This window comes from Petaurus breviceps, unplaced genomic scaffold (assembly GCF_028583685.1).
Source record: "Petaurus breviceps papuanus isolate PSGF00001 unplaced genomic scaffold, PetGlider_PUasm1.0 38, whole genome shotgun sequence".
Taxonomy (NCBI): domain Eukaryota; kingdom Metazoa; phylum Chordata; class Mammalia; order Diprotodontia; family Petauridae; genus Petaurus; species Petaurus breviceps.
In genome coordinates this window covers 81,822,223-81,848,569 of record NW_027186304.1, presented here as the reverse complement: position 1 = coordinate 81,848,569, position 26,347 = coordinate 81,822,223, and the positions used below count along the sequence as shown (strand labels likewise).

The window sequence follows — 26,347 nt, the reverse complement described above, 5'->3', positions numbered from 1 at the left end:
GCCTTGAAGCTAAGGTAGTTTTCAGGGGTCCATGGTTAAAGGGATCCTGAGTTCTATTAATAAATATGTGTAATGCTGAACACACATTAAGACACACATCTTAAATTTTGAAAGAGTAGGTTTCAGAGCCAAGGAAGAACTCTACCCCCAAAAAAAGATTCTACAGAAAACATATGCTCATGACTGATACCAAGAAAAAAATCCGGATAACACAAACACAAATTATTTCAGTTATGAAGCAAAGTGGCAACTGTCATTATAGAGACCAATGTGACTGCACAGGGAACTTATTGATCAGTTAGATTTATTAAAAATAGATTTTTTTTAAAAATCTATTAAATTTTTTAAATTAAAAAATAAAATAGATTTTTTTAAAAATCTATTAAACTTTTTAAATTAAAAGATAAAAATTTGAAATACATATACATAAATAAAAATTAAAAAAATAAAAATAGAAATAAAGAGAGATAACTGAGAATAAATACCAAAGACAACGTAGTACTATAAAAAGAAAAGGAATGTTAGGAACAAGGAATGACTAAATGAGATGAAGTTTGTGATGAATATTTAGGAAAATAACAACTTTTTTTGTATCCTAGTTCTATCATTTAACCTGTTTTAGTATGCTGAGGACAATGGTCATTGACAATAGAAAGAAAACAGAAATATCCCCCTCCTATTTTCCTTCTGGTTTTGCTACCGAGGAGAATGATACTCAGTCATAGAACAGAGATGATGAAAAGATAATAGAATAAATGAAAAAACACTTATTAAGTGTTTGCTATGTGCCAAACACTTTCCTAAGTGCTGGGGATATAAAAAGAAGAAAGTGAGACAGCATTTGTTCTCAAAGAGCTCACATTCTAATTGGGGGAGAGGGAAAATATATAAGGGAAGCTTTAGATGGGAAGGCCCCAAAAGGTTTAGCAGCAGGGTGGATGGCAAGTTTCTGGGGGTGCTTAGGTTATAATGAAAAGCAATATAAATGGCAACAGGGCAAGAGAAAAACTAAATGTGCTCATTGAGTTTAAATCCCTAGGACCAGATAAACTACATCCCAGTATGCTGAAGTGACTTGCAAATACAATTGTTGGGCTGCCATCAGTTATTTCCTCCAAATTCCCAAGAATTTGTTGTAGAAAAACTGCCAGATATTGATTTTATTGATTTTCAATGTAAAAATGGGCTCTGGGACCAGCCTGATTGACCCTCTATCAGTCCCTCTCCTATCGCTGACTCATTTGTCTACTGATCTGTGCATTACTATATGTAGTGTGTGCCACTCAGTACTATGGGCTGCTCTTGGGATCAGCCACAGGTCCTAGGGCATTTAAAAATCTCTATGATATAAAATACATAACGTGGGATATATATAACTGGCAAAGGAGGTGGTCTAGTCATACAACAACTGTAAGGAATAACAGATGGAGAGCCTCAAGTGTTGTAATGGTATCCATGAAATGTTTTTAAAAACAGATGATGCTTTTCAGTGCATGAGGTTGATCATCTGTGGAGGAATTATGGAAGATGATGGACAAGAATTGACCAGTGAAAGAAATTCTTATCATGATGAAATCACAGATTGGTCAAAATATAAGTAGGGAAGTTCTTCAATCGATTTCAGGAATGGAGATGTTCAACTTTGTGTCCCTTCTGGTGCCTCTCATTATACCTCGCACATAGTAGGGACACCACAAATATTTGTTGAATGAATAAATCAAGTTTAGAAATGTTTGCCATATAGTTAGTACATTGTGATATGTTTTTATTTAGCTGAAATTAAATGTAAAACTGGCCATTATTTGTTTGATAACATAGGTAATATATACAATTCAAGCAGGGGTATTCTAATGAACATTCATACTTGCTCCCTGGGGAAAAATGATGATGTACTAAATATAATCTGCTTTATTAACACTTTATCACTTCCTTAAGTCTAGATGAATACTTCTTAAACTGTGGGTCACAACCCCATGGGGTCATGAAAAATTTGGCAACAGCAAAAGGCTTTTGAACAGGCAATGACCAAAAATTAATTAAAAACCAAACACATAATGAATCCAAGATGTTTCTGGCAGTGCTTGCCTCACACAACTTCACTGCAACCTTGATTCTCAACACAAAGCATATGCACTTTGCTGTGCATATGCCATCATGCCATGTAACACCAACAGATGCTACCAAAACTCAAAAATGGGTCATGAGTGGAAAAAGTTTGAGAAACCCTGGTCTAGACATTCAACAGAACAATAAATCACAGTCTGATTTGTAGTGTTTGCCCATTTCAAAGATTTAAATGTTCACACTGAAAATTAAACAATCAATTCTTGAGATGGTGTGAACTGGCTCCAGTACATTCCTGAAAAATTCAAGTCAAAGTAAATTTGGGATTGTGAATTATTTTTTAAAAATTGATAAAAATTTGAGTCAATAGTATGATATGATACTTATGAAAGCTAATGTGATCTCAGACCACATTCTGAAAGGCAAAGTTTCCAAGAATTAGGAAGTAGCAACCCCATGGTACTCTACCCTGGTTAGACTACATCTAGAGTATTTCTTCCACTTGTAAGTATCAAATTTGAGGAGGGGATGGGGAGTGTCTAGAGGAGGGTGACCGGGATGGTGAAGGACCTTGAGTTCATGCCATATGCAAATCAGCTCAAGGAAATGGGAATGTTTAGACTTGAAAAAAAGAAGCTAGTGGAGAGACAAATGATACAATAGTTGTGTGAAAATATTCCCCCAGGAGCAGAATTGGAGCAATGGATAGAAACTGCCAAGAGGTAGATTTAAACTTGATGTCAAACAATACAAGCTGTCTAAAGGTGGAATGGGCTACATAGAGACGTAGAGGGTTTTTCCTTCTGGAGGTCTTCAGGCAAGAGCTGAATGACAACTTGTTGGTGTGCTGTAGGGAATATTTTTATTTAGGTAATGAGTTGAATTAGAATATAGAAGTTCTTAACCTGGAGTCCATGAACTCTTTAAAAACTATTTTTGGAATTATTTCAATATAATTGGTTTCCTTTGAAATCATATATATTTTATTTTGAACACTTATAAACGTTATTCTGAGGCATCCATATGCTACACCCATTTCTCCAAAGGCATCTCTGGAAATAAAAAAACATCAAGAACCCCTGGACTAGATGGCCTCTGATAGCTCTTCCAACTCTTTTTTTTTTAAAGCAATTGGGGTTAAGTAACTTGCTCAAGGTTACACGGCCAGTTATTTCTGGGTGTGGTGCTAAGTATCAGAACCCAGATTCGATCCCAGGTCATTCCGACTCTGGGGCCAGTGCTCTTACTCACTGCGCCACCTGGACACCCCCTTCCAACTCGCTGATTCAGTGATCTAGTTTGACTGTTTCCTTAACTATTTTAACTGTCAAATCTCCAATCCATGGAGACTCTATACATTCAATATCTATCTCTATTTGTATTTATTTATTTTTTATTAATTTGTTTATTTACTTTTAGTATACAGCATTCAGTTCCACAGTCCCTTGAGTCTCAAATTTTCTCCTCCCCCCCGCCATGGTGGCATGTAATCAAATATAGGATCTACAAATATCGTCACATTAATCATTAGTCATGTTGTAAAGAAAGATTATAGCCGATAGAATGATCAGTGGGAAAGAGGAAACAAAACAAAACAAGAAAAAGAAACAGAGCAAGTAGTTTGTTTCACTCTGCATTCAGACTCCGCATCTCTTTTTCTGGTTGTGGATATCTCTTTCCATCATGAGTCTTTTGGAGTTGTCTTATAACCTTACATTGCATAGAGGAGCCCAGTCTATCCAAGTTAGTCATCACACATACGCTGTGTCTATAATTGTGTGCAGATTTCTCCTGGTTCTGCTCTTCTCGCTCAGCATCAGTTTATATAAGTCTCTCCAGGTTATTATGAAGTCCATCTGCTCCTCATTTCTTATAGCACAGTAGTATTCCATTACATTCATGTACCACATGTTCAGTCATTCCCCAATTGATGGGCATCCCCTTGATTTCCAATTCTTTGCCACCACAAAGAGAGCTGCTATAAATATTTTTGTACATATGGGTCCTCCTCCCACTTCTGTGATCTCTTTGGGATATGACCCTACAAGTGGTATTGCTGTGTCATAAGTATATAATAAGTATGCACTTATTTATAGTCCTTTGGGCATAGTTCCAGATTGCTCTCCAGAATAGCTGGATCAGATCACAACTCCACCAACAATGCATTAGTGTTCCAATATTTCCACATCCTTTCCAGCATTTATCATTTTCCTGTTTTGTCATCTTAGCCAATCTGAGTTTAGTACCTCAGAGTTGTTTTGATTTACATTTCTCTAATCAATAGTGATTCTCTATTTGTATTTAATGTTTTATCTCGTTAAACACATTTACCTACAACTACAGCCAAGCCAGCCCAAGGTAAAGCTATGAAGTAGAAAAAGTTATTTTCTTATCACTTTCTCTTTCTTCCTGGAGCTCCTCACTGAGCACCATCCCTAACTCATATAAGTATCTATAACAGTCACACATATTTCTATTGAGGGTATCATTATCTTCCCAGCAACCTGGGTCTGTAACTTTCCTTTCGTTCAACCCTTGTGTCCAATCAGTTTCCAAGTCTTTTTTTCATTCTACTATCTCTTGTATCTCTCCCCACAGAACCCTAGTTCAGAACTCCAAAACCCCTTCCCTGAGCTATCATATTTACCTCCTAATGGTCTCCCTGTTTCCAGTCCCTCACTCCCCTCCCAATCTGTACTCCCCAGCATTGCTAAAGGGATCTTACCAAAGTACAGCTTTGACTGTCATTGGCCTGTTCAAAAATCTTAAGTGACTACTCTAGGATAAAATACAAAGCCTTCAACTAGGCATTTAAGGTCCTTTGCAGACTGAATTCCAACCTACCTTTCCAGCTATATTTCATAGTACTTTTCTTCACTCTTTCTACACCAAACTCATCTGCTAGCTGTTGCCAGCACCCTCGTTTCCATTGCATTAGCAACAATCAGCACAGGCAGTCCCCCATGCTAGGAATGCACTCCCACTCTTACCTCCCACCCCCATCACTTCTACCTCTCAGAATCTTTTTTGTTCCTTTAAGAATCAACTAAAAACACCTCCTATGAAGCCTTTCCTGAGACCACAATTGTGATAATCTTTCATTTTTCAAATTCTGTCATATTTACTATACCTAGCTATGTAAATCATGCCCTTCCAGGGGAAATGTAACCTCTTTGAGGGTGAGGACTGTCTCATTTTTGTCTTTGCATGCCCAAGATCTGGTCCTAATTGATTTAAATGCAAGTCCCCAAAGCTGTGTAAGGAAACCCAGAAAGTCTCAGGGAAGGACCATAGAACTTGTTAGGCTGGTTTATGGGTCTGACTAGGGATGAGTTGACTTGTTCCACCTGTTCCTAAAGTCAGTCATTCTCCTGAAGGGAAACAATCTACTCTCAGAGGCAGCTTTTTTCCTCCCAAGGTATGTCCAGGTTGATAGTGAAGTGTGGCCTTCTGTGTAGGAAGCGTCATCACATTCTGCTTAAAATGCCTGAAAACCAGCAGCCAGGTCTTGATCACTTGTAGGCAGCTGAGGGGAAGAGTCCATGAAGGTGTAGGCATGAGACTGGTGTAAGTAGAGAAGATCAGAGATAGTCAAGTGACTGGAGAATGAATTAGACAAAGGCAAAGTAGTACTGGAAACCACTGCAGTTATAGAGGTGAAATCAAGCCAGGTTACTAGTAGTACTAGGAGCCAGGAGCTGACAGCTGGAAATACTCAATGCTATGTTGGTGTTGTAGCCTTTTACTCTGGGGCTGTATAGTGGCAGCCCCACACCAGAGTCCCTGACATGGCACAAAGGATCCCCTGTGGGACTCATACATTATTGACCGAGAATTTGTCTTCTGAGTTTTCTCCTAGATCTGGATTTGTACTGGTACTGAGGCCTAGCATTCTGTGCATACCACTAAAACACACTAGTTACTTAAAAGAGCTGGTTTTTATTTTACTTTCTTCAGAGTAGTGGTCATCATTATTCTTTCCTTTATTTGAGGATCCTTTTTTCCCCCAACACTGTTACTTTAAAAGAATCCTAAATCCAGAGGGTTTGCCATGGGAACCCAGAGGATTTTAGTTATGCTTACTATAGGGTTGTTTTTCTTGTTGTTTTTTTGCTTTTTGGAGGGGGGGAAGGTAGGGCAATTGGGGGTAAGTGACTTGCCCAAGGTCACACGGCTAGTTTTTGTGTTAAGTGTCTGAGCTGGATTTGAACTCAGGTCCTCCTGACTCCAGGGCCGGTGCTCTATTCCCTGCACCATCTAGCTGCCCCTAGTTATGCTTACTATAGTCATCTGTAAATACATATTTTTCTTTTATATATATATATATACATTTTTGTATATATAAAATTTGTATATGTCTTGAATGACATGAATGTCTTGTATATGTTATTCCACCACCCTACCTCATCCACCCCCAATTGAGATTTTTCAAAAAGGTTGTAATCTCTTTGCAAGAAGATTTCTTGAAATAGCAAACTTTTGCCTCCCTTTCATAATGCTTACAGTGCTCTATACACTGTATCTACTCAATTTTTTTTTTGATTGAAGGAGTATTAAGTTACAGATTTGTATTTTTTTTTCCTTTTGGAAATAGGATTATGGTACAAGCATGCAGAAACTTTACCTATATAATTTGACAGGAGGAAATATTAAAATAAACTATAAACTTAATTTGCTGGCTATCTTAAAGAGGAAATTGAAATATGGTAGAAGATAAAAATTAGAGGCCCAGATTAAAAAAAAAGATAGCAGAAATAAGAACCACTTCTTTTTGACATATTCTTCAGTTAACATTAAGTGTAATTAATTATTATGTATCTTCATATATGTAAACTTACCAAGTTCTTAAGCAAAGCCAAACATGAGAGTTTATCATTTTAAAGTCTCGTACCCACCACACACAAATTCCTCAAATGATAGAGGCAAATTAATTTATTCTTTTAGATGTTTTGCTTTAATTTCCAAGAAATTGAATTATGTTTTAGAGGAAAAAGAGATTACACTGCACCCTCTCATTTATTATTCTAAAGGCTTACAAAGTCAGGAATGTGGAGTTGTGTCAGGGAAAGGTGTCAGAACTTATAAAAAGTGGTGGTTTGTATTATAAGACCTTTGCCTTAGTATCATTCTGTGGAGGTCGATTTAAATACTTTTCCACATATGAAAGAGAGCAAAGCACCTTACAAATGTTAAACATTTAATAAATATTTTTGAATGAATGAACTCATCATGAAATATTCATTAAAAGAAATTTGTATCATAGTTTAAATTAAAAAATTCAAGGAGCTGCTGCTTTTTTTTTTTTTTTTTTTTTTTTACAATTTTACTAAGTGTTTTATTTGTAACTGTAGATAAATTCCAGTTTTATTTGAGTAAGGAACTGCTAGCACTTGTTGGAACCTGGCTGGGTCACTAAATTCCTATCTTCTATTACACACTTAAGGGGTGTGTGTGTGTGTGTGTGTGTGTGTGTGTATGTGTGTGTGTGCGTGTGAAAATGCTCTTGGGTTTTTGCTAGTAATTGAGTTTTATATTGTAGGGGTGCTAAATATCAACCTATACCAAATTAAGATTATCAGGTAAGCTTTTTAATTTCATATCAATTTATGGTGATGGATCTATGTACTCAATTGTATGAGTACCATCTCTACTTATGCAAACTGCAAACTGATCATGCCTTTTTATTCTGTCATTATTGTCCTAATCTTTCTATAAATTTTCCATAGAGGAGGAGTTCTTAACCTGGTATCTGTGAACTTGTTTTAAAACTATTTTGATAACTCTATTTCAATGTAATTGGTCTCCTTTGTGATGCTCTATGTATTTTATGCACTTAAAATAATTTTTTTGAGATTTTGAGAAGGGGTTCATAGGTTTCACCCAATTTCTGCTACCATGCTTGATTTCAACTCCACAGAACAAGCTGCCCCTCCTAGGATAAGCTCTTTATCACCTCTAATTTCATCATCTTTCTGCTAACTCAAGTTTTGATTAACATGACCTCCTTCAGCCTCCTCTCCCCTCTGATTGGAGGGCTTGAGGTGGCGTGTCAAATTCCTCCCAATGCCTTCCTTTATAAAGGGTGGAAACTGGATTTTTTAGCTTCTTAATTGTATCCTCAGGGCTTGGCACAAGTGCCTGGTAGATACTAGGCACTTATTATATGTGTATTAGATTCGATGACACAAGAAGGATCTACCCTACACAGTGGGGGCCTTTCTCTGATTATATTCCCTGGATATCATTACCTACTTGGACTGCTATTTCTCACTGTGGGATGAGAATGTGTGGAAATGAAGGTAATGTCTCTTATTTTCATGCTTTGAAACTCTTTGCTTTTGGGTGCTTTTTTTCTCTTTTGCTCTTTTCAGTGCTTTTTCTCTCTCAGAGTCCACCAAGACTAGAGAGGGCATTTCTTTTCCCTCCCCAACTTCCCCAGAGGCAATGGTGGCTATAAACACTTGTCCCATAGAAAGTGGTAGAACAAGGCGGCCAGGTAGCACAGTGTGTAAGAGCACCAGCCCCAGAGTTGGGATGACCTGGGATCAAATCTGGGCTCAGACACTTAGCACCCACCCAGAAACACCTGGCTGTGTAACCTTGAGCAAGTTACTTAACCCCAATTGCTTTAAAAAAAAAAGTGATAGAACATGTATCATGGCAGATACTCCAGTCCAGCAAAACAGAAATTCTTCTGGTTACTCCCACTGTACAAGCAAAGAACAAAACAAACAAACAAAAAAGAGGGAGAATAAATTAAACCAAACAAAAAAGATAGTTGTATGTTATTTACCACTCATTAAAATCCTTCTTTTTTGGTCATATTTTGTAAAATCATAGAGTTAGTTATAGAAGAAAACTTAATGTCCCATTTGGTACAGACCCCGGTCTTACAGATTAAGGAACTGAGTCCCAGACTGGTTGTAACTTGTTCAAAATAATACAGGTTGTAAAAGGCAAAGTCAAGAATCAAATCAAAATCTTCAGACTCAAGAGTTAGTGCTCTTCCCATTACATTAAACTGCCTTTCCCACAGATGATGTTTTGATGCCATTTCTGACACCCTAGTCATCATTTTAAAATGATGCACCTTCCTAACCCTCTCCACTGTTCTTCGGGACAGATGAAATTTTTATTCTTCTGAGATCACGGTGTTCTACAATTCACAGTCATTTGAAGAATATTGGTATTAGAAAGATGATTTTATACAGCAGCAGGCTGCTTGGGGTCATTGAAAGCACTGAACAATTTCCCAAATTAGATGTAGCCCAATCTTCTGTGATTGGATACTGAGCCTAATTGATATTCCATCTACAACATCTACCTAAGGTATATACACTTAATGCATATATCTTAGACATATGTATATGAGATAACATAGTGGGTTTAAATTACATACACATATAAATACATATATTTTCGTGAACTGATTAAATAAACTATTCATCTAACTGTATGTGACAATCTAGGCAAGGAGGTTGTCCAGGAGGGAAATAGCCCTTCCAGACATCATATTAATAAATTAATAAAGCAATATTTGTCAAAGCTATTTAGTGGTAGTTAGAAAATAGAAAAGCAAGCCAATGGAACAGACTAGATAAGGAAGAATCAGAAACAATAGAACTTCATAGCTCAATTTTTGATAAGTCTGAAAACAAATTATTTGTGGAAAAATTTCCTATTTGACAGGAGTTTACAGGAATATTGGAAATCAGTTTGGTATAAACTAAATTTAGGCCAGCATCTTATACCTTATGTCAATATGATCTGAAAATAGACGTGTCATGAACACTAAAGGTCATGTTATAAAGTATTTCAAAGAGGACCACATCACAGACTCTTCATAGGTATAGGTAGAAGCAAAATTTGTAGCCAAACAAAAGATAAGGGTTACTACAAAAAACAACAACAAAACAACAATCATGATTTCCATTGTATGAAATTGAAAAACTTTTATGTAAACAAAGTTAAAAAATAGGGTAAGAAGGGAATCTGTTAAGTGGGGAGAAACTTTGTATAAAATATCCCTGAGAAGGGCTTGATACACATGATATATAGGAAACTAACACAAATAAATAAAACCAAAAGCCATTCCCCAGTGGACACATGGTCAAAAGATATGAACAAACAGTTTCAAAGGAAGAAATACAAACAATTAACAATGATATGAATGATTGCTCCAAATCACTAATGAGAAAAATGCAAATCAAAATAACTAACCTCACACCCAACAAACTAACAAAGATGATATAAGACAAAAATAGTCGATGGTAGAGTGCCTGTGGAAAGATCAGATAAGAGTAAGGCTCATCTGATTCCTGCTCTCCCCCACTTCCTCCTTCATGTTTGTATACTCTTCTTGTCATGTACCCCAATTAAGAGAAACAGAAAGTTCCATCTCCTTCTTCCTCCTTTCTACGCTAATGTATTTCTCTTTTCATGCTTCCTTTTCTTTCCCCTCTTGGAACCCTAATAACTGAACCAATCTGCCACCAGGTCCTTTGTTTTAATTGAATTTCCCCAATACCCTTTTTTGTTAAGCTTATGAAAGTATATTTGTTGACTCTCCACTATTAGAATGTTAGGACTACATCATCACACAACCTTTTCCAAATAAATTGACTTTTCTGGGTTTTGCTGGATTTTTGTGTTTGTTATTTCAAAGTTCCTACTCAGGTGTTGTCTTTTCATGAAAAATGCTTAAAAATCTTTTGTTCTTAAAGGTTTACTCTACCCCTCATCCCAGCCTTTCCCTCCCATGCCAAAGCAGAATTACAATCAACTTTAAAGAGTAAGTTATCCAAGGTTCTTAGGGAATGTTTTTTACCTTTTGGTATTTTATGTTCCAAAATCTCCTCTAGTTAATAGTAGATGCTTTCAGATTTTGTGTGATCTTATAAGTGTGGTTGCTTGGTGCATTTTGATATGGAAGCTTTGGATTTTGGCACTGATATTCCTGGTACTTTTCCTTTGGGGATTTATTTAAGCAGATGATCAATACATTCTTTCTATTTTAAATTGACCCTCTGGTTCTAATGGATTTGTGTAGTTTTTCAGTTATGATTTCTTGAAATGTAGCACCCAGGCTTTAAAAAAAAAGACATTTTTTTTTCAGGGAGTGTAGTGAATTCTTCTTGACCAGTTTGCCAGATCAGTTGCTTTTGGTAATAGATATCTTGCATTTTCTTCATTTTTTTTCTATCTTGATTTTCTTCTACCATTTCTCACTGTTTCACAGAGCCATTGACTTCTGTTTGTTTTATTCACCTTTTCAGGGAGTCTATTATTGGTATAAAGTCGACCACTTTCTCTCTTAAGGTGTTTATTACCCTTTCAATTCTTTCTTCCTCTTTTCACTTTTTAAATATCTTGCTGCATTTCTTCTAGGTATTCATATAGTTCTTGTGCTAATTCAATTTTTTGCCTTTAATCTCTGCTTGCAGTTTCTATGGAGTCATTTCCTCTTTTTAGGGTGGGACTTCAGACAGCCTAGATCTATAATATTTTTTTTATATTGCTCAGTATCTTCTTTGATTTATTCATCTCTAGCTTTAATTACTAGATTGAGGGTTTGGGCCAGGGCCAGATTGTGTTCCTTACTGAGCTTTTTGGGTTGGATGTTTGATATCACAAATTAACAAGAGTAGTACCAGATGAGAAAGTGCTGAAAGGTGACAGTCTTCAGCGACAGAGCGATCACCTACATCAAGGAGATCACACATTGATCAAACTGTCACTTATCAAAAACAACCAGATCAATCAGTCAGCAACTTAGCACCTGTGTCAGATTCTATGATAAGTTATTGGGTATATGAACACAAAAATGAAACCATTCCTGCCTTCAAAGGGCTTCAAGTCTAAACAGGAAGATAACACATAAATAGGTACTTATGAGTGTAATGAGAATAGTCCAACTAGTACACATTTCTGGGAGCACACACAGGGGACTCATGTGGATGTTTGGTGAACCTACTACTAGGTATGGGTGACAGAGGACCCTGCTCTTAATTTCTAAGTATGCACAGGTATTCTATGATTGTTCCCAGACCACTTACATGTTCCTTTTTGATTGGCACTAAGCTGGACCTGGATGTGCATACAAAAGACTAGCCCAGTAGCAAATCAGTCTCTTTCTTGCCTGTCAGGGTTTGAGGAGGGAGGATGAACTGCCGTTAGCATCTAGGTTGGGAGGAGCTATAGCAATCTTTCACTCAGGTCTTGATCCATGAACCCAAGGCTAGTCTTCTGTCATACAAGACTTTAAAAAAAAATAGATATGAGGTAGCATTAGAGGAGAAGGTATTAGTAGCTGGGAGTGGGGCCAGAATAACCTCAATAGGTGATGCTTGAGTTGAGGCTAAAGATTCCAAGAGGCAGATGTGGGGAGGGAGTGCTAAGTGGAAAGGCTGCAAGATGGGAACATGGAGCAGGCATGCATGAGGAAAATCAAGTCGACCAGTAGGTCAGGCCACAGAGAGCATGGAGGGCAATGACATATAACAAGGCTGAAAAGGTAGGAAGAGGACGGATTGTAAAGAGTTTTAAATGCCAGATGGAGAAAGAGTTCTTCCCTGACACTGTTCTCTCCAGATATTTTCAAGCTTGATGAAGAAGAAAATATTTAACTATAGAATTCTTTCTTTAATGTTAGAAGTCTTTATTTTGTCTTAATTATCTTTGTATCTTCCTCAGAGTCCAGCATAATATATTGCATGTTACTGTTTTTCAGTTGTGTCTTGGTGACCCTATTGGGGTTTTCTTGGCAATATATGGGAGTGGTTTGCCATTTCCTTCTCCAGTTCATTTTACATAGATGAAGAAACTGAGGCAAATAGGGTTAAGTGACTTGCCCAGAGTCACATAGCTAGTAAGCGTCTGAGTCTGGATTTGAATTCCTATCTTCCTGACTCCAGGTTTGGTGCTCTTTCAACTATGCCACTTAGTCATCGTTTTGTATGTAGTAGGTACTTAGTCAACAGTTATTGAATTATGAATGAATGAGTGAACATACAAAAATGGAAGAATAAACCCTGATAGAAATCACTACCATCATACCTTTAAATTATCCATCATAGTAATCTTTTTAAGGTGATGTCTACATACTGGAAACTATACAATCTCTTTTAACATGGAAATCTTCTGAGTCATACGGAGGAAGAACATCAAGATGAAAATTTGATTTTATTAACATTTCCATATTCAGTTAAAATGATTAAACAGTCACATCTACAAAAGTAATAAAAAGAACCCCAAGTCTCCCTGTGCCTCTAATATTATTCTGGTCATGAAAGAACATCATGTAAAAACATATACAGGAATTATATATAGGCAACCAGATGATTGTTGATAAAGTCCTACACTTGGAGTAAAGACCAGAGTTCAAATCAGGCATTTACTGGCTGTGTTACCCTGGGCAAATTATTTACACTCTCAACCTCAGTTTTCTTATAAAATGCAGATAAAAATAGCAGCTACTTCACAGGTTGTTATAAGGTTCAAATGAGATTATGTGCGAATATATATCATATAAATAACAATTTTGATGTATAATATATGAATATATTTTCACCTAAACGTGGTACATTCAGCATTTCACAGTGCTAGAAGACGGAAAACATTCCCTGATTCTAGGCTGATAGACAGTGTGCCTGATAGGAGAGTAGCTATTCTTTCATGCCTCAGGTCAGTCACTAAACTGAATAATCCCCTGCTCATCGTTATTGAAAGTAAACCAGTTGGAAATTCAAGTTTTAAAGGTATATTTTACATATAGAGTAAAAGAGTGTATTCCTTCCTCTTTCACTGAAATAACCCAGTTTTGACAGTCCTGGGATTTAAATCTGTAACTTTAGTGAAGCAAAGAAAGGAGAACTGGCTTTGTAGTCAAAGGACTTGGATTTGGATCTTTGTACTTGTATTTAATAATTGGTAACTTTGGGCAAGTCAATACCTCTCTGGTCCTCAGTTTACTCTTCTGAAAAATAGGGAGTTGGACTAGATTTTCTCAGGATCTATTCTAACTTTAAATCTATGAACCTATGACCTTCCAATGTTGTTAGCTACAAAATCCCAACTATACCCTTTCGAGAAATGGTATAACCTTCTATAACAAATTTCATGAACTGGTGCTTTGGGATGGCATTTCATGCAATGCTTTAAAAGATCAGGTGCCCAGTCACTGAGTCTTGTGGAAGCCACTGTCAAAGGATCCCCTTGTAAAGGCATGCTTTCTGCCTTAATACAGTACATTGTTCCTGTGAATTGCTGTTGCTCTAAAACAACACCACCACCCAGGTCCTTCCATAAAGCAAATTTCTTTGTTATTAAGGAAGCTAGCAGCTATCTCAGTGATATTAAGAAAAGACCAAAGCTTTGCTCCCAATGAATAGAAAAGACTCTGAGTATCATCTGCAGATTTGTTTATGCTACATGGACATATCATTACTCAAAAGACAGGTTTAATTCTATGTTTTAATATAATTTCAATGTGTGTGTGTTTTCTTTTAAGAGACAGTACAAAGTTGCATATAAGTTCAAAAGAGCCTGAGCTAAATTTTAATTTGCTATTTTTAGATATCTCAGGTTCTATCTTTGTGAAGTATAATGTTTTTCACCTGATGACTTCAGTCACATATTTTTAAACTCCTTCCAGACCTTTGAAAGTCTAAAGTAAGCTACAACGTATTACAACATTTTACAATTTTTAGAATTCCCTGTTACCTAGCATTGTCAAGAGTTGGGGTAATCTAATTAATGGAGAGAAATGGCCTATATCACATATAGATGACCATTCTTCAAAGGGTTAGGTTACCATAATATATAAAATTATCCTGAACATACTTTTTTTTCCTCTTATGATTCAGAAACAATTCAGTGTGTTGAAAGCTCAAGCAGGGTCATGACTGTGTATATCAGTGATGAGGGTATAGATGAAGCATGAAAGCACTGATTACTAGAGATTTCTGGTTGATAGAATGCTAGATAACTGAAGTTTATAGTATAAGCTTCCCTGTAGCTTAAAGCATGACTATTTCTTCAGAAGAGCCAGCCTTTCAGTTAGTTTTTAGTTTATATGACAGTTCTCATATCTAAGTCAATTTAAATTGATTTAGCAAGGGAAATTTCATGTAACTGTATTGAATGCTTTACTAAAGTCAAGACATATAAAAACTAATGCATTTGCTTCATCTACTAATCTTGTAACTCTATTAAAAATCAATCAATTTTGCCCAACATAATTTTTAATGTATTACAAATGATTCTTATTGCTCAGGAGTCTAGTATTATGGCATTTATACATTTGGTTTATCTTAACATCTATTTCATACTTTTAGTAGGGTGCCAGACAGCATCTGAGTGTGTACTGAGATCAGAGTCATCAATCCATTTTCTACATCTTTTATTTCCCACTAGGAAGTGCTAGATAATTTTTCTTCTCAGAGGGTATAAATTCCCCAAGGAGAGAGGAGGAAAGAGCTTCCTGGGTCCTACCAGGTTCCTAAATATTCCCTTCCACCTAGATTTATTCCTAGATGGAGGAGGTAGTTAATGAGGCACCTTTGTGATCCACACTCCTGACTGAGCAGAAGATTCCCCTAAGCAAATTTTTCATTAATAGGAACAATATATCTCCAAGGGCCGATGGCACAAAAGAAGACACTCCAGAGAATCATGGGTGAGCACACTCTTTAGTCTCATTCCCATCTACTTTTCAGGCTGTGTCCCTGGGAACCAGGCACAGTTATAGTGACTGTAAGGCGCTGAACTGTCTGGACCTAGAATTAGGAGTAATTCTTATTTCCCTCTGAAAGGTAGAATGGCTACCTTAGAATGTGTTCCCACTAGCACAGTAGGACAAATCAGAATCACTACTCAGTAAGCCTTATTCCCTCCAGGACCTAAGATATTCCTTGAAGTAAGTTAAAAGCAAATTGACTATTTCAGGTCACCAAGATACCATTTATTACACTGAAGCAGTCCTTGAAACAATTATTTCATTTTACCATTATCTCTTTACTTCTAAGATGGATCCCATTAGAAAGTAGAAAGAGAACATAGACTTCTTGGAGAGTTAGGCAAAGGAAAATAGCTGGGAATCACCTGAATGTAGGTGTCTGGACAGGTACTCAGGCAGCAGAAGCATTAGCAAGAGGTCTTTCCTAAGCTGGACAAAAGTGAATTCTGTGTCTAGCTCACGAACCTATATTTACCTTCCTGAATATAGTTTGTTTTCTTATGTATCCTCATGCCTGAAGTAACTTGAGAATTGGCCTGACAACTTACAAATATATAAGAACAAAAGTACTTTCCCAATACAGAGGTAGTCAAAAGATATGAACAGTAGTTCAGAAAACAAGATTGCCAACTACTAGCAACAACATGAATAACTACTCTAAATCACTAACTGTAAGAGGAGCAATTTAAGTCAAATTAGCTCTGAGGTTTTACCTCACACCAAGCAAAGTGGGAAAGACGGCAACAGATGGGGATAGTCAATGTTGGAGAAGTTGTGGAAGGACAAGCACGCTAATTCACTGTTGGTAGAACCATGAATTGGTCCAACAGATGTTCTAATAAAGTTACTAAAGTTTCCATTCCCTTTGATTTAGAGATTCCATTGCTATGCATGTGATCGGAAGAGGTTAGTGACAAAAAGAGAGCCCGCAGATACCAAAATATTTATAACAGCACTTTTGTAGTAGCAAAGAATTGGAAAGTAGGTGCTCTTCAGTTGGGGAATATCTCAACAAGTTGTGGTGCATGAATACGATGGAATATCACTGTGCCATAGAAAGTGGGAAATACAGAACATGGGATGACTTAGATGAACTGATGCAAAGCAAAGCAAGCAGAACCCAAGAAACAGGCTACAGCATGACTATAAATGGAAAGAAAAACAATCCAAACTGCATTCTGTGAAACAATAATGATGATGCATGACCCTAAAGAAGAGATACGAGAAGGCTCTCCTCACTTACTTTACAGAGGTAGAATTTTGTATATAATGTCATACTTTTAAAATGTGTTCATTAGTTTTGCTGAATTAATATTATTTTCCTCTTTTTTATTCTTTGTTATAAAGGACAATTCTTTGGGAGACTGAGAGGAGGGATATGTTAGAAAATATAGGTGATATAAAAACAAAAGGCATAAATAACATTTTATTTTAAAGATTAAAAAAAAGGAATTGGCCTGAGAATGTGGTTGCTGTAGCAAGGAGGTAAGAAGATAAGGAGGAATATAAGGTTATTATATTATATATATATATAATATGTTATATTATATATAAGATAAGGTTATAGGAAAGACCCTCCAAACCTTGGGTGCTGTTGCCACATTCTAAATGTCCACTATGCCAACCATTGCCCTAAGTAGGTCTAGGAACTTGAATGAATCTGTTAACTAGAACTGAAATTTTGTTTCCAAATATTACTTCATCATAGTTGTACTATGTAGAGCCAGCCTTGATGAACCTAGAATTTCTACTCACCAAAAGCAACCCAGACCCTTTAATTTTCAAATTTTAACCTACATTAGCTACATACAGTATAAAATCTACATAATCTTACTTTATTGGGAAGGAAAGGAGAATTCTCATTTAGGGAACATTCTGATAAGGTTAGCGTTAACTGACCTACTTAAGAGAGATTCAGGAGGAGGGGAGAAGAAGAAGATAACTTGAGGTGAGAGGTATTGCAGCAGCCAAAAGAGGATCCCTCACAATCATTTCTGTCTCCTTGTCTCTACAGTGTCACATTTTTGGTGGGCTACAGCTTTGACCTCTGCAATTGCTCTTACTTCTAGGGCAAGTCAAGCTGGAAGAGCCCCACTTTCTCTGCCTCTACCCTTTAAAAGTAAATCTCACTGGCAATGACCTTTACTTGCTACTTTTTAATGCAATTCTACAAATATTGCTTCTCACTCCTTAGCTCTACGTGGAACATTAAGGCAGGGACTTTTTTTTTTACACCAATTGGAAGTGAACTATTTTCAGATAAAGCAGTGATAAACTTTTTCCATCAAAGAATTGAAAAATGACCTCTTTTAGGATAATGTTATAGGGACTATCGGAGCTGAAACTAGATTTATTGAACTTCTAGGACAGTTTAGTTAGGTGGGGTTTGAGGACGAGGAAGGACATAAAAGACAGTCATTCTGGAAGATCGAATGTCCCATCCCCAGAGAGGCAACTACATGTCCCTGTAGCAGTCAGGGATTTCTGATTCCTTAACTCCCGTCCCACCCAACCCCACTTGGGGCTGGCCAGGATAGAGGAAGTAGGAGAAGGGGAGGATAGGATCTTCCCCCTTGTTTCCCAGGGGAAATAAGCCCTGGGAGAAAGCCACCAGGTGATAGTGCCCTGTCTGTATAGGGTCCTGGATAGGGCACTGTCTGAACTAGCTGAGAGAGCAAGAGGTGGTCCCACCATCTGGCAGGGCCAGTAGAAGACCACGAGGTACAAAGTCAGTGGGCCCAGAGACCATCATGAGGAGAAAGTAAAGCTACTGAAGGACAGTGTTTTGTTGAAAAGCCCTGTCACCCTGTCCTAGTTGTGGTTTTGTGGACCACTTGATGCTGACATGGAGAGTTCTCATGTCAGAATGAAGTATCTAGGTCTGCCATTATCTGGCAATCCTTTATTAAAGAGTCATTTCGGGAACATTAAAGTATTCGGTGTCTAGTATTCCCCAGTTAATGTTGAAATTTTAGGAATAACTTATTAAATCATTAACACCTGAGAATCAGTTAATTTCTGAGATTAGTTTCTAAGGTATACCTGAGTATAGTACTTTGAATGAATAAGTAATCAGGAAAGTGGGCCTTGATGAGGGGGTGGGGAATAGAAGTGACATCTTAAGGGCCCTAGGGGTAGCAGTGCTGTGTGAGTTGTTACAGGGGTGAGAGGGATATGCGGACAACGGCAGAAGAATCTTGGGAGAAATAGTAGAAGGGTACTGGGTGACTAGGAAAGAACATGCCAGAAGAAAAGAAAAAAATAGAAATTAAAAAGCTTTGCCTGTTACATACATTGGGTTGTTCTAGTCCCTAGGAGCCACTTCATAGTTGGAAATGTTTTTCTTGTGCTGACAGTTAGTGACAACTAAGTATTTTTTAAACAGTTATAATAAAAAAGCTCTTTAAAAGATGTTTATATAAATAATAATAGCATGCAGGTTTTCAATGAATAGAGGGAGAAAATGAAAGTTAGTAATACTATTTCATTATGGGATTTAGCATACATAAAATAGCATTTTTTATTTAAAAAAATAAATTGTTTTCTGCCAGTGAAAAATTATATTATTTTTTCTTGGAAGCAAAAGATAATGCTGTTTAGCTAAAAAAAAGTTTCTTGTTGCAAATTTCTGAATTCTAGGTCATTCCTTAATTTATACTTAACTTTTCTTCAAACTGAAGACCTTGAATACTTTGATAGATGCATGATCCTGGCAATGGGGGTACTGCCTCCAACATAGTACAGCCAGAAGAAATGACTCATTGACAGATCTGATACTTAAATACTTTTTATTACTTTAGTTTCTAATCTCTTACTCTACGAGTACTCCCTCTGTTGAGGTAAGCATCCATGCCTACCTAGTCTGTATGCCTCTTCTCCATGTCTTCCCATAGATCTTACAGAGGGAGTCCAGTCAACCTTCTGGAGGACCTTCCTTTGTCTTTTGACCTTGCATGTATCACACCTGTTTTGCAAGGGTTTCTATGGAGATTCAAGCAGATATCATCTCAGAGCTCACCAATTGGTGACATGTTTGAACTTGGATTTCTGGGACTATGTTTTTGGGGAGCTTCTGGAAGAGAGAAGCTAAAGGAGTAGGGGAACCATTCTTCCTGTTGTCCACCACATGAAGAGAAAAGCAGGCAGCATCAAGTAGGGTCCCTAATCTCTGGGCTCTGTCTCCTTTTCCTCCTCTGAAATGCAATAAACACAATGAAAATCGGATGCTGAGGAACAAAGGGCACTCTAACCCACTGGCCTAGACCTAATGAGCATACCTTGGTGAGACTACAGAGTGGCAGAGGGAACTGCTCATGTCTTCTTACTTGTCTCTTAGAGGTGGGACTGACTCAAAGTTTATATTGCTGTTGAATTGGTAGATAATTTTTTCTCCTTTAGGGAGAGGGCTGAAGTCAGTAGCAAAAGCTAATTCAGCCTTTGAAGCCCGCAGTACAAACTCTTTGCTTCTTCCTGTCCAAATGAAAGTCCCTTCAATTGTTCACTGTTCTTTCATTGCAGTTGTTTATTCAACCCTCTGTCCAAAAGAAAATGGCTTCTAATCCGCATTTGTGTGTTTAATGCAGGCAGGGAGTAGGTAAAAATAATAAGAATGATAAAGATAATAAGAGCTAACCTTTGTATAGCACTTTTAGATCTGCAGATCACTTTACAAATATTATGTCATTTGATCCTCACAATTCTGGGAGGTATGTGCTACTATTATCCCCATTTAATGGGTGAGGAAACTGAGATAGACAGAGTTTAAGTGACTTGCCCAGAGTCACAAAGATAACTTGCGGCAGGATTTGAACTCAGGTCTTCCTGACACCAGATCCAGTATGGTATCTACTGTGCCAATCGTGCTCATGTTGGTGACACTATAATTACCAGGGCCTAAACTGGTGTCTGTCCAGGGTCACACTGCTAGAAAGTAAGTATCTGAGGCAAGACTTGAAATCAAGTCTTCTTGACTCCAGGTTTGAGTCCCTGAAGAGGCAGAAACATCCCTCTTCAGCACAATTGGGGCAGAGGGGGATTGGGAGCACAAAGTGTTTCCATTCAGGAGCCCCAAATGCAATGGAAGCACACTGAAATGATCACTCCTTTGTGCATAAGGGTAAACCAGTAGTTTGAGATTAGAACCAAATGAGGCACTGGTAGTCCACCTAACAGTTAACAAAAAGAGATTCACTTAGCCACAATAGGAGAATGTTCATCAAGGATATGCAGTGAGGAATGCAGCACCCCTACCTCTGAGCTGCCCAAGGCGCCCCAATGGTCAAGCATCTAGGAGGGACTTTCCTCCAGGCTTTTCCAGGAAGCAACATCAATGGTCTTAGACAGATTGAGGTTCAAGCATTGCTTTAATACCTTAGAAGAGGAGTAGCCTAACCCCCCACAGGACTCTGGGAGATCTTCCTCCTGCTGCAATCCCTAAGTAAGCACAAGTTTCTACAACCAGGAAAGTCTATAAGCAAAGAGAGATTAATAATTTAAATGCAAATATATCCTTAGACCTAGTAGACTCTAGGCAAAATTGCAAAAACTAGCCAGACCTGCAAAAGAGGCTACCTGTTGTGCCTTTTCTAAACATTCTGTATGGGAGATATCCCTATTGAATTGTGCATATCTTACACATGGGGACCTCATCTGTTATTTATACAGGGATACCAGGGAATGAGCTCTTTCCCATCAGCTATTTCAAGCTCTTGCTGTGGGACTGGTTCATTTTCTCCCATTACTTCTCTCTGATGACATCCTTTATAACATTTCTCTTGTGCAATTCTTCATTTATATTATCTTGCAGCCTGCTTGTGCCCACCGTGTGTCTATCCTCTGACTTTTGAATGATTTGCAATTTTTATCCTTCTATGAATCAGAACCATATAGCATGACAAAAAAATACTGTTAAAAACGTGGACCTGGGGTCATTCAAAGCACTGTAGCTTCTCTAAGACCATCTAACCCTTTCTACTATTTTCATCAATCTCTGGTCTCAGATCATTGCCCATTTCTGGTCTCCATCCCTGAAGAAATTCTGATGAACCAGTTTTAAGGGTTCCAATTGCATCATTATGTGAGCCATTTTGCATCTATTTAGTTTTTCTTCTCTCCAGCCCAAACATCTTCAAGTGGTTTGGATTAAGGAGAGTCTGCAGTGTCCTAGGGCTTGATACAATCAATATGTCATCCACAAACATCCTTCCTATCTATAGAGAATCACTCTTTCATTTGGATGACTGTGTTGGGCATGCTTCATGATAAGGTCCAACACATTTATTAAGCTTATCTCCTGCTTTATACTTTTCTTGTTGTTTTGAGAACTTGTTCCTCTTCTCTTGATTTTGATTGTGTCATAGGATCATAGATTTAAAGTCAGAAGGCACCTCAGAAGAACAGCTAGGTGATATGGGGATAGAGCATGGGGTCTGGAGTCAAAAAGACCTAAATCCAAATCCAGCCTCAGACACTCACTAGCAATGTCACCCTGGGCAATCACTTAACCCTGTTTGCCTCAGTTCTTCATCTGTAAAATGAGCTGGAGAAGGAAATGGCAAATTACTCCAGTTCTTTGTCAAGAAAACCCCAAATGGGGTCACAAAGAGTCAGACACAACTGAAAAACGAATGAACAATAAGAAAAGCTTAGAAATCACTTAATTGAACTATTTTATTTTACAAATGAGGAAACTGAGGCCCAGAGAGTTTAAGTGATCTGCCCAAGGTCATACAGATAGTAAAGAACAGAGGAAGATTTTAACAGAGATTACCTGATGCCAAATCCTGCACTGTTTCTACTAATATCACACTATCCTCATATGTTGACCTCTTTTAACATGAATTTAAAAGACATTTAATGTTTATATTTGTATATAAATTATATGTTCATTAAAAAAAAACAGAAATTCAGGGGATCCTTTCGTAGAGTCTACAAATTTGATCTGGTTGGCATCCCTGGCCACCATTTTCTTTATTTGGGGACGATTCTCATACGACTTATTTAAATTATTTTTACTCAAACTTATCTTTTTAGAGTAACCTCATAATTTTATAGCTTCTCTATTCTTGCCTCCTTTGTCTCCTTTTAGCTTGCTTTCTGATGTCCTATAACCATTGCTGAGTCCAGACTTTTCTCCTTTTCATACCGTATCACTGCCTCTTCTGGTACTCAGTGCCCTAACAGTCTTTTGGTTTTTTTCCTTTCAAATGAATTTTTATTTTATTAATCGTAATGGCAGCTAGGTGGATTTGAAAAATAGTAAATGCATAGATGTCATGTGAGATTTTATTTATTTATTTAGTCTGCAGAAAGTATGTTTGCTTACTTATCATACTGCGCCACACTTTATATGTTGTTTCAGTTTGATCTAAATGACAGTGCTGGGCAGATCCTTTGCAGAAGAAATTACTCAGGTCCCTGGGGTCTGTGGCACACAGCGAGAAACCACTTTTCTAGGTCATTGTCTAATGCCAATTATCATTTTAATACCACAAAAATTGTTGGGCTGCTGTTCTGAGGGGCAACAGAGATGTGCTGGTAAATGTTTAATAGCAGACTGAAAAAAATAATGGACGCATGACACACCTTTTAGTTTAGTTTGCATTACTAACATTTTTTCAATCACTTTATAAAGTCTAGACAATCCACAAAATAACACTAGCTTTGATTTGTAGCATTTGATGATTTCTGAGGTGCAAATGCTCACATGGTAAATTTAACAATCAGTTCTCTAAAGCTAGTATGAGCTGGCTCCAAAACAATCCTCGGCCAGGAGGCACTTTTACATTCTGCATGATATATTTCAGAGAGAAAAAAATCTTTACTACTAACTTGAGAGATTAATTTCTGGCTCAAAACATATGTTTTTTATTGGGGCAGCTAGGTGGTGCACTGGATAGAGTACAGGGCTTGTAATCAGGAGGACCAGAGTTCAAATCCTCTTCAGATATTAACTGTATGACTCTGGGCAAGTCACCTGACCCTATTTGCCTTAGTTTCTCATATATAAAATAAAATGGAAAAGGAAATGGATGGCAGACCACTTTAATATCTTTGCCAAGAAAACCCTAATGGGGTCACAAAGTGTCAGACATAACTAAACAACATCTCTTGTTTTCACATGTATATGTCATATAATTCTGCGATTTGATGCTAAACAAACAACTTCAAAGGATCATGGCTCATAACATCATAGATTTATTTATTTTCGGAGGGGGTAAGGTGAAGCAATTGGGGTTAAGTGACTTGCCCAAGGTCACGCAGCCAGTAAGTGTGATAAAGTGTCTGAGGCTGGATTTGAACTTAAGTCCTCCTGACTCCAGGGCTGGTGCTCTATTCACTGTGCCACATTGCTTCCCCAACATCATAGATTTAGAATTGGAAGAAATCTAGTCTATCTCCCACATTTTATAGATGAGCCAGCTAAGGCCAAAACAGATTCATTGACCTGCCCAAAGTTTTTTTTTTTTTAATCTGCCCAAAGTTTTAGTTCACTTCATATAAAACATCTTTTTCAGAGTAGGTACTCCCATAACAATGATTTTTTTTTCAAGAGAATGATATTACAAATGAAATATGCAATCTGGGGTAATTGAACTTTGCCCTTTCTGTAGTAGCTCTAAAGAAAACTGGAAACAGGGGCGGCTAGGTGGTGCAGTGAGTAAAGCACTGGCCCCGGAGTCAGGGGGACCTGGGTTCGGATTCAGCCTCAGACACTTACTGCACACAAAAAAACCTAGCCATGTAAGCTTGGGCAAGTTACTTAACCCCAATTGCCCTCCAAAAGGCAAAAAAACAAAAAAAAAAAACAAAAAACAAACTGGAAACAAAGCAGTGCCCATCAGTTGGGGACTGGCTGAACAAACTGAATCATATGAATTCTATGTAGTTGTGTTGTGCAAAATAAATGACAAATAGGTGGTATACAACAAAATATGGGAAGGCTATTAACTGAAGGCTATGAAGCAGAGAGAAGGAAGCAGATCCAGGAGAACGAGCTATGCAGGGATTTCAATGCGGTAAATAAAAAGAAAGCTACAATAAAGGCACAGAGGATATTACTCTGAGTTTTATTCTCATAATGTATTAGAATAATGTCCACATCAGAAGCAAGTTACATCCTATGGTACAAATTAGAAACAGAGTCCAGCATAATAATAACACCTCATTTTTGTGTGATCTTCAATTTACAAAGCAATTTTATATTCATTTTCTCATTTATTTCACAACCACCATGTGAGATAATTGGGACAGATAGCATTGTCCCCACTTGACAGATAAGGAAATTTGAACTGAGAAGGGTTAAGTGACATGTACAACCTCATACAGAATGGACGGATTCAGGAGTCTGGTGAAGCAGAAGTTCTGAACTTGAATTCAGGAGACTAAAGTTCACATCTCAGCTCTGATGAGTGTCCTTTAAATAATCTGATCACTGAGAATTACAGGATATTATAATTGTTGAATTAGAAGGACAAAAAATTAAATATGGACAGAAAGTTAATTTAATATCAATAATCTTCTGATGATCCTATATGACTATGAACTATTCAAAGCCAAAGTCTTCTTATTATAATCACAGGTGACCCAAGTGGCAATAGAAAGATGCATGATGAATGTAAGCAGGCTGTAGCAACTGAAGTGATTTCCAATGGAAAGAACTCCAATTGAAAAATTTTGCAAGAAACTGGCAAAATAAACTTGCAAATGAACAGAATGAGATGTTACTTTGTCTTAAGAGAAGATGAATACAAAGAGTGCAGAGATATATACAAACACATTATATACAAACCCATGAACTGATTCATTGTTAAGTAAGCAGAAGTTGGAACACAATAAGCAAACACAAGAACAATATAAATGAAAAGAACAATAAAAAGAAATAACTCCTGTGTAATTACTGTGATTAGCCTTGGTCCCAAGCCTTGGAAATATAGCTGTCTCCATTAAAGAATTGGACTATAGGTATGAAATGTGCACTTTATCAGGCAGATTGATATATCAGTTGATTTTGCTTAACTGATTGTTTTTCCTTTATCATAAGGAAAAAATCCCTGCTGGGGCAGGAAGTGGTAGTGGTGATACTGCTGGGGGAGGAGGAGCATATTCAGAAATGCCCATAATATAAAAACAAAAGCCCCTTAGGGTTATCCCTAGGATGCAGAAAAGTAGTCTCCTGCTCTCTGGGGATCTTCTGTGCCAATTTATTTAAATGGGAGTTCTTGAAATTGCTCTGGAAGGGATATTAAAATAGTATCTTAGATTTAGAGGAGGAAGAGATCTCAGAGGGCATCAAGTCCAACCCCTGTTATAGATGGGGAAACTGAGGCTTGATGAATTTAAGGACTTGCTTAAATTCAGAGAGATAATAAACATCGCTATTATAATCACTAAACCTTTTTTAGGGGCGAAATATTATTTGGAATGTGATTATTCAATGTCTCATTTTATTACTTTATGTGCATGTTTATTTTTATTTCCTGAACTGATTGTTGTGTAACATTTTGTAACTCCTTCCTTTTTCCCCCCACAAGGATGATATTGCAAATG

General features: G+C 37.3%; 1 protein-coding gene across 2 annotated transcripts in view; it reads left to right on the top strand.

Moving 5' to 3' along the window:
- NCOA2 (nuclear receptor coactivator 2) overlaps window positions 1-26,347 on the top strand; it is a 450,248-nt gene that overhangs the window by 94,429 nt on the left and 329,472 nt on the right. The window contains exon 1 of one of the 2 annotated variants that reach the window (XM_069100098.1): window positions 5,443-5,482. The exons of the other annotated variant lie outside the window; for it this stretch is intronic. The gene's annotated coding sequence lies outside the window, so the exon portion shown is untranslated. Of the gene's footprint in view, window positions 1-5,442; window positions 5,483-26,347 lie in introns of those variants that run through there. 2 annotated transcript variants of the gene reach the window in all.